This window comes from Loxodonta africana, chromosome 20 (genome assembly GCF_030014295.1).
Source record: "Loxodonta africana isolate mLoxAfr1 chromosome 20, mLoxAfr1.hap2, whole genome shotgun sequence".
Classification (NCBI taxonomy): domain Eukaryota; kingdom Metazoa; phylum Chordata; class Mammalia; order Proboscidea; family Elephantidae; genus Loxodonta; species Loxodonta africana.
This window is the reverse complement of record NC_087361.1, coordinates 47,729,603-47,738,097: the sequence shown is the minus strand read 5'-3', so window position 1 is coordinate 47,738,097 and position 8,495 is coordinate 47,729,603. Positions and strand designations below refer to the sequence as shown.

The 8,495-nt window shown below is 38.2% G+C and overlaps 1 pseudogene; it reads right to left on the bottom strand.

The window, feature by feature from the left end:
- Positions 1–6,617: 6,617 nt before the first annotated feature.
- On the bottom strand, positions 6,618–6,727 carry LOC111750744 (U5 spliceosomal RNA; annotated as a pseudogene).
- Between the last annotated feature and the right edge of the window lie 1,768 nt (positions 6,728–8,495).

The following is an 8,495-nucleotide window of genomic DNA, read 5'->3' as shown; positions in this document are numbered from 1 at the left end:
TAAGTCTAAACGAAAGGTCCCCTGCCAGGTCTATGGAGAAGGTACTCTATATCAGATGATGCCTTCCTAATTAAGCTTGTCATCTTCCTTCTTCTCAGAAAGTAAATATTCATTCATACCTCTTTTAAATTGCAGGTATATAGTAAGAGGTAAGATAGTTCTAGAGTTGTCGCTGAAGCCATGTGCCGACTGAAAACAAACAGCCATCAGGCCTGTAAAGTGATTGAGTCCAAAGGAAAATGAGACCAAGTCACTGCCATTTAAACCTTCAGGGGATCTCCACTGCCCTCAGTGGGCTTCAACTGTCACAATGAGTTCTCTCTCCAGACCTCTTTGTGCCTGTCTCTTGTCCTCTTCTCTACCAACCCCTTCCACCTGGGCTTCAGCCATTGACTTATTTTCTAATTCTCCAAACTCCCAGACTCTCTTTTGTCCCTGATCTTTTGCACATGTTTCCTCTGCCTGAAATGCTTCTTCCTTCATGTTGCTTGGTTAACTCCCTGAGGTTTTAACCTAGAGAGCAGTTTCTCCAGGAGTCTTCTTTCATCTCCAAAGTCCCATTTAGGGAGTCCCTGGGCGGTACAAATGGATAACATGCTAGGTTGCTAGCTGAAAGTTTGGAGGTTCAAGTCTACCCAGTGGTGCTTTGGGAGACAGTTGTAGCAATCTGCTTTGAAAAAAAATCAGCCACTGAAAACCCTATGGAGCACAGTTCTACTCTGACACACATGGGGTCTCCATGAGCTAGAATCAACTCAACCACAACTGGTATTGGTAGGATGGACCCACCTTGGTGCACTGCACTTGCATCTCAGCAGCACTCACTGCTCAATGGAATATCAGTTGCCTTTTTACTCATCTGACTTTCCTCTTCAATTTCACACTCTGTGACAGCAGGAACTATGCCTTCCTTGTTCCTGTTGCATCCCCAGTGGCAAGCACACTCAGTGCCTGGCAATTAGAAGGCTCTCCTTAAATATTTCTTGAATGAATAAATGAATGCATTCAACTCACTATAGGCATTATGCATTCTTCTGAAAAGTTTTCAGTTGCAGTTAGAAGTGGAACTTGTATAAGAGTAGCTTGTATAATCACTGTATTTTTACCCAAATAATGCACACCTTCTACAGCCATGTGTAAAAAAATTCGGCATAGCGGTGCTTACAAAAATACCTAGAGGGGAGAGGGCGAGGTTGGCAAACAAACTTGGAAGGCTTAAGTTATTTGTACAAAAATACAGTATGCCTATTTATGAAAGGCTTAGACAGAGGTTACTTATTTCTTTATAGTCCTTATTTTTCTCTTAATGGTTCACTAAGCTTCTTTTATTTTGAAGTTGGGGAAAAAACAAACAAAGGAACAACGACAACAACAAAAAGCTCAGCCCAACTGCCTAACCAAAAACAGAAGATCCAAAGCCGTTGCCATGGGGTCAATTCTGACTCATAGCGACACTGTGGGACAGAGTAGAACTGCCTTGTGGGGTTTCCAAAGAGCAGTTGGTGGATTCGAACTGCCAACCTTTTGGTTAGCAGCTGAGCTCTTAACCACTGTGGCACACTTGCCTAAGTTAGTACTAAATATTAAAAAAGGACTGTATACTGAATCCTCACCCCAATTTGCTCACTGTTGGAGTTTGGCGTTAAGGGTCTAGTTATCTAAATATACCTCAAGGATGTCATTATCAGAAGCAGCTCCTTACACAGGTGACCACACAGCTTTAGCTTCCCAAGGACTGTGATAGAGCAAAGCTTCCTATGCTTAAAATCGTAGAACTTAGATGAAATGCATTACATTTTTCAAGCAAGACTTTTATTAAAATTTCCATTATATGAATTCTTTTGTAGTAGAGAGAACGGGCATTTTTATGTAGATTTTTTTAAAGAGGGAGCTGAAGCCTACTTTCATCATGGCCTAGTGGCAGAGGGTATTAGAGACCACCTGGGTACACGTAACACGCTTTTGCCTTCAATGAGTTTGTTCTTTGACATAAGTTTCTTCATATTAATTTCTTACTTCTAACATAAAGAATATGAGCTTCCCACATACTTTGATTTTATGGAAAAGAACCCTAGATTGAAAATTCCTCGTCCTCACTTGGCCTTATTTATCTTTGGGTCAAAACAAAAACAAATGGCTTGAAAACATTTCACCCAGTTAAAAAATAAACTGTTTTGAATTTCTTTGTGATAGAGATCTGTCCCCTGGAAGGAGCATTGGTTTAGCACTCTGGGCCCTCTGTCCATTTTCATATGCTCCATATTCCATGGCATTAGTCCCGTCTGCACTTGCTGGGATTACGTTGCCTCTTAAGCAATGGAATACCCAGCATACAGCCAGAGCACTTTGATTGCATACAGAAAGTTCAGCTTGAATTCCTAAAATCTTTGCAAGTTTACCTTAAAACCCGTTATCTCTACGTTGTATTGTGTGATGATATATTATGACAAAGCATGATTAATGAGAACAAGTAGTCTTAAGTGAGTTTTTTACAGCTATTGTTTTATAGTAGAAAACAAAACTGTTATAAAACTACTCAAATGCTGAGCTTTTAATGGCATATTTAATGGCCTTAATTTTGTACTCTTAAATCATAGGCTCATTGTTCTTACTGAAAAGGATTTTCTATTTTAATGATCAACGAAGCAACGGGTATTGCCAGAAAACCAGTAACTGAAACTTCATTTCTAAATGAAGGCAGTGAGTGCTCAGTAAGAACTGGAATATTATCAGCTTCAATAAAACTTCTTATTGACAAGCATGGGATAAAGTGTTTAAAATTGTCTGTACTGAGTGGTTAGTAAGTTAAGCCTTTGTTATTTAATAGTTGGTATTGAGATATTATATATGTATATATATATATATATAAAAGGATCTACGTATTTGCTTTCTACCCTGATGTATTAAATAGATGAGCCTTTCCTGAGCTGTGCATCAGGGATCGCCAGTGTCCTGAGAACTATTAATAGGTGTTTGGAGAGAAAAGAGTTCCTTGGCCAAATTAGATTGTTAAATGTTGCAAGCTAAATCACCGTCCTGACGATTCACAATGTGCACTAGCATTTTAAAGGCTCAGAGAGCTCCCAAGGTAAAGAAACTTATTTAATAGTGCTCAATCTGTATTTCCTAAACTTCTTTTTGAATTTTAACCTTGTAATAGTTTTTTTTTAATAGTGAAATATTACATAAATTCAGGAAATCACACACACAAAAAAAGTACAGCTTAATGGATTATAAGATGGACACTGTTTCTTAGACATTTCAGATATCTTGCATGTACCCTCTCCCCATCAAATCTTCCCACTTATGACTCCAACCAACTCCACGGCTTCTTTGGTAATCTATTCTCTCTTTGTCTCTGTACATGTATATGTAGTTGATGATGTTGGATGCTGGTGAGTCTGTTCTGACTCATAGTGATCCTATGTACAATAGAATGTAAGACTGCTCTGTCCTGTGCCATCCTCAAAATTGTTGCTATGTTTAAGCATATTGTTGTAGCCACTGTGTCAGTCCATCTCGTTGAGGATCTTCCTCTTTTTCTCTGACTCTGTATCAAGCATGATGTCCTTTTCCAGGTACTGGTCCCTCCTGATAATATGGCCAAAGTAAGCAAGACGAAATCCCACTGTCCTTGCTTCTAAGGTGTATTCTGGCTGTACTACTTCCAAGACAGATTTGTTTGTTCTTCTGGCAGTTGATGGTATATTTGATATTCTTCACCAACACCATAATTTGAAGGCATCAATTCTTCAGTCTTCCTTATTCATAGCCCAGGTGATTGAAAATACCATGGTGTTGTGGATTGAATCATGTCCCCCCAAAAATGTGTGTATCAATTTGGCTGGGCCATGATTTCTAGTATTGTGTGGTTGTCCTCCACCTTGTGATTGTAATTTTATGTTAAAGAGGATTAGGGTGGGATAGTAACACCCTTACCGAGGTCACATTCCTGATCCAGTGTAAAGGGAATTTCCCTGGCGTGTGGCCTGCACCACCTTTTATCTCTCAAGAGATAAAAAGGAAATGGAAGCAGGCAGAGAGTTGGGGACCTCATACTACCAAGAAAGCAGCACTGGAAGCAGAGTGCATCCTTTGGACCTGGGGTTCCTGTGCCTAAGAAGCTCCATGACCAGGGAAGATTGACGGCCAAGTATCTTCCTCCAGAGCTGACAGAGAGAGAAAGTCATTCCCTGGAACTGACACCATGAATTTGGACTTGTAACCTACTAGACTGTGAAAGAATAAATTTCTCTTTGTTAAAGCCATCCAGTAGTGGTATTCCTGTTATCGCAGCACTAGATGACACATGGCTTGCTCAAGCTCACCTTAGTCCTTAAGGTGACATCTTTGCTTTTGAACACTTTAAAGAGGTCTTTTGCAGCAGACTCAGAAGAAAGGCCTAATGATCTACTTCTGAAAGGTAAAAGAGATTGAAAATCCTGTGGAGGGCAGTTCTAGTCTGAAATGCATGGAGTTGCCAAGTGTTGGAAATGACTCAATGACCATTAATTTGGTTTCTTTGGTATTATAGTTTTACATGTGCCTGCCTGCTTTGATTTTTCTGTTAATTGATAGGTTTCTGTAGAAGTTCTATCTGTCAGTTATTTTGGGAAGCCTACTTCATAAGTGGCAATATTTTCTTCCATTAAGAAGAGCTTAATAATTGGTTGTCTGTTTTTTGAGATCGGTTGGTAATTAATGACTGGATCCATTAATTCATGAAGGGTTACAAGGCGATGATGTCCTAATTCTATTTCTTCTTTATTAGTTAGAATACTTCTATAAAGAGACATTTCACTTCATTGGCTCTTTGGTTATCCAGTTGTATAGTTACTATTAGAAAGGCAGAATAAATGCTAGATGACAATAATCAGTTTTCACTGAGTTGATTCCAACCCGACGTGTGTAAGAGCTGATCTGTCTTCCAGTGGGTTTTCAATGACTAATTTTTCAGACATAGATTGCCAGGCCTTTCTTCTAAGGTGCCTGTGGGTGGACTCAAATCTCCGTCTTTCAGGAGATGAGTGTGTTTACCATTTGCACCACCCAGGGACTCCATATGCTAGATATTTTCTCCTTATTTATCAGTTTTCAAAATAAAGAGTTGATTCCCTAGCATTCTCCACAGGTGATCTTTTAAACATTATTTGATCTATTTTGGCCCGTTGAAGATATCTTTGTTGATATTAAAATTGCCCCATCTTTGGCCCGTAGAGGCCTTTTCAAGTGGACTCCTGTAGCTTTTTGACTCAACCTTGATAACCTTTTATAGTTTCTTTTCTACATGGTATGACAAGGGGTTTCAGGTTTATCTTTCACAGCCTTAGAACAAGTTGTTTCTCTAAGAAGCCCTGGTGCCTTGGTTGAGAAATGATGTTTTAAGGCTAGTGATGCTATTGCTACTGAGTCAGCCATGTTTTCTGAGTCTGTCCAGTATTTTTAAATATAAAATACCTTATGAGTTCATACCGATACCTCACTTTTTTTCTTTCATTTCTGGAAAATCTATTCTAATTTTTAGTATTTGCTCTGGAGAGGTGTTCTCTGAATCTTCTTGCAGAAAGCAATTTGGCCTTTGTTCTCTGTCCTTTCCAGCTGTACCAACATTTCCTTGTGTGGGTGATACTGTCATGAGCTGAAATCAGCTCTCTCACCTCACCAGATAATCATCTGATTCTTTGTCTAAAAAGTGTGTATTTTGGGGATCTTGAGAGAACTCTACACATCTCCCCTCCACAGCTGAGAGCAGCTCATCTGCCGCCCCTTTCCTGGCAGTGTATGACTGCACAACACAGTTTACCTTCTAAGCCCGGTGTCTGTACCCTTCTTGGCAAAATCCTTGTCTACTTCACTCACTACCTAGACTGGCAATCTATCAACTATTATCTTCCTTATATTAGACCCACACTTTTCTGTACAGTTCTGCTATCTTCCTTCCCACTTCTCATTCAGATACAAAATAGTTTATACAACTGTTCTTTGTTCTTAAATAATCCAACGTCTGAAACAAAACACACATGATTTTCTTGTAACATGGATTGACTTACTTATGCACTATTGTCATGCATTTGAGAGAAACAAATTCAGATTATTCAAATTGTTGACTATCTAATGTGAAGTCATGTATTTTTATTTGACCTCCTTGGATTGATGTCAAATTCTCAAGTCAACTTTCTTCTTGAAAATGGCGCCCAGAGAAATGAGTAAAGCAGTCATGCCCATTTAAGAGCATTATCAAATGAGACTGTAATCTCTATCTAGCCTGGTGTAACATGAAAGAGTTCCAAAAATGTAGGATGTGAAGAGTGGGAAGGAATCCTGGTCATAATCCAGTACAAATTCTATGCAACTGTGCATGAGAATCAAACATATGTAATTTTGCAAGTATTTTTTAATGGAATTGAACTAAACAAATATAATGAACTGTTATTTTATTATTTCTTATTGCCTTTCTGCTAAATTATATCAGGAGGGTGAGATACACACTTGATTTAAATTTTGTACGTTGATAATAGTTGACGGCGGTGATGAACAATGTTAATGCCTTAAAAATGTTAAAGTGTTAAAATATGTGAGAAATTAATATATTGAAGTTTTTTTTTTTTTTTTAATAAGTCCTGTGTAAACAAGGCCTCAAAAAGTTAAGACTCAAATTTGTTCTGCTCCAAGGAAATTTTTAGTAAAATGTGAAAGATTTGTATAATCTGGAGAGAGACAAAAATGTTGAGCAGATCTTTAAAACCTGAGTTTTGGAGCCTGCGTGTTTGTTGTTAGTTAAATGTAGGGAGCTTCAGATTCACATAAAATGGAATATGGACGTGGAGCCTATTAACATTGAAATAAGCCTTTGATCAAATGGTAAGAAAGAGACATATTTCATGTTAAGCGTGGATTAAAATGAAAAGCTCTTAATTCTAACTCATGGGCAAAGAACACTTGTTTAGAACAGCAACGAGCAAATAACTTTGCAGGAAAACATTTGATTGCACTTGTCAGGCGATTAAAGTTATTGTATATTGCACCAATAACACCTTTCATTTGGAAATTCCACAAGTTTCTGTAACTACCAAGGATTGTTACTGCCATCTGGCAGGCGAGGAAAAAAACCAGAAAACCAAACCCGTTACCGTTGAGTTGATTCTGACTCGTAGTGACCCTATAGGACTGAGAAGAACTGCCCCATAGAGTTTCCAAGGAACACCTAGTGGATTCAAACTGACAACCTTTTGGTCAGCAGCCGTAGCACTCAACCACTAAGCCACCAGGGTTTCCAGGTGAGGAAAGTGAACACGTAAATAACCCTTTCCAAGTTCACGTAATCAATTAATGGTGGTCTTTTTTTTTTTTTTAAATGCTATTTTCCATAATTTTTAAACTAAAATAAATGACAAAATTCTTTTTGAAAGCAATATTTCAATGCGATGGCTTGGGAAAAATCATTTGTACAATTAATGAAATAAATTTTTAATCAAAGGTATAGAAAAAATCGATTATAAAGACTTTAAATACGTGTATGCAAAAACAAAGAAGTCCTGGTGCCACTAACCTAAAGGTCAGCGGTTCAAACCTACCAGCTGCTCCATGGGAGAAAGATGTGACACTCTGCTCTGGTAAAGATTTACAGCCTTGGAAACACTATGGAGCAGTTCTACTCTGTCCTGTAGGGTCATGATGAGTCAGAATCGACTTGATGACAATGGGTTTGGTTTTGGATGCAAAAAGAATCAAAGGAAGTATAGCCTGTTCCAGAGTTTTAGGAGTCAATTTTCTAGCTCACCATTCCCTCCCAGTTCTAAATTGCTTTTCTTGATTGTTTTCTTTTTCTTGTAGCATCTCTCTGATACGCTGATTACTTAATGGATGTTTACCTTTGTGTATACAACTTGAGAATGTTTGTATTGTTGAATGATGCTTCTGTAGCCTTGATTTTAATTGAGCTACAGATGTTTGACTTATGAAAGTAATAACAATCTCATTAGATTCCATGGATGTGTTTGCAATGTAAAAACCTAAGGGCTGAGTAGATAAAGCTTTTTATGGAAAATAAGATTTTTTTTCATTGTAGGAACCAACAAAAAGATAACCAGGCATTTTACAATAACTCTAAATGTTTTGTGACAGCCAGTGTTGCTCAAAAGTTAAATTAGAAGTTTCTTGACAACTTTATTGTTCTCAAATGACAGGAAGATTCATTATAAAGTATACAATGTAAGAATCATGTTGTTGTTGTTGTTAAATTTCTGTCCATTCAATTCCGACTCATGGTAATCCCATATGTACAGAGCAGAACTGCTCCATAGGATTTTCAAGGCTGTGACCTTTCAGAAGCAGGTCGCTAGGCCTTTCTTCCGATGCGCCCCTGTGTGGGTTCAGACTCCCAGCCTTTTGACTAGTATTGGACACTTAATCATTTGCACCACTCAGGGACTCCTGGGGTCTGATTTACTTCAGAATGTGAATTCTTTACCTTTTATGGCTAGACTTAACTTTGA